Genomic DNA, 1,125 nt, shown 5'->3' with positions numbered 1-1,125 from the left:
GCCTGCTCTTCCAAAGGTCCTGAGTTCAATTCCCAGCAACCACATGGTGGCTCACAACCATCTGTAATGAGATCTGTGCCCTCTTCCAGCCTGCAGGCATACACACAGACAGAATATTGTATAAATAATAAATAAAAAAACTTAAATTAACATATTAATCTGTGTTCTGCCACAGGCCTTGTTAACCTCAGTATTGTACATGCGACTTCCTCTGAATCCGGCTGGTGAATCTCCTCTGCCTCAGATTTTTTCCCAGAATTCCTATCTCTCCCTGGAAGTCCTGCCTATTCTCTTCTGCCTCATGATTGGTTGTTCAGCTCTTTATTAAGCCAATCAGAAGGTGCCTTAAGCAGGTGAGGAAGGACAGAGACACATCTTCATCTTCACACACTGTACAAAAAGATAATCCCAACAAGCCAGGGATACATAACAAGATTCAAAAAGGACCTCCTTTGGGTTGTTACATGATAAGGGAGAGAGGCGTTTGCCTCCAAGCCTGAGGGTCTGAGTTCTAGCCTCAGGTCTTACGCAGTAGAAGCAGAGAACCAACTTCCACACTTGTCAACTTCCCTGCCTGTCACTGGATGCACATATTCCACCCTGCCAAATGAAAAAAACAGATACATTTAAAGCCCCTCCCTGCATAGGCTTTCTTATTGTTTCTTGGCCTTTTAAATAACGAAGGCTTTGTACAGCAGGAGTGGTACTGCACAGAAGAAAACTCCCTTGGGTGTGGGGAGAAGGCTCCAGGCCAGTGTGGGACCCTTCTCCCGGTTATAGGGGAAAGAGGCACAGACAGGTGACACACTACAAGATCCTCTGTGAGCAGGCGAGCCAGAAGGGAACACTGATTCCGCGGAAGGAGAAGTCACTGCTTCCTGGAAACTCTGGCCGCGGGGGTCTGAGAGTCTGACAGACAACTCCGGAGCCTGAGTGTGGTGGTGGGCTGCAGCCATGGCGCTTTTCCAGAACGGACAGCGGTGCTCAACCAGCAGCGGCAGCAGAAGGACCAGGAATAGGCTCGGGTTTAAATAATCTCCCACTCGCGACGCCCTCTTCACAGCCCATGGCAACTGCTGTAGCTCATCATCCCTCTCTTTTCTATCTCCTCCTCCTCCTCCTCCT

This window comes from Microtus ochrogaster, chromosome 2 (assembly GCF_000317375.1).
Source record: "Microtus ochrogaster isolate Prairie Vole_2 chromosome 2, MicOch1.0, whole genome shotgun sequence".
NCBI lineage: Eukaryota > Metazoa > Chordata > Mammalia > Rodentia > Cricetidae > Microtus > Microtus ochrogaster.
Note: the sequence above shows the minus strand (reverse complement) of the source record.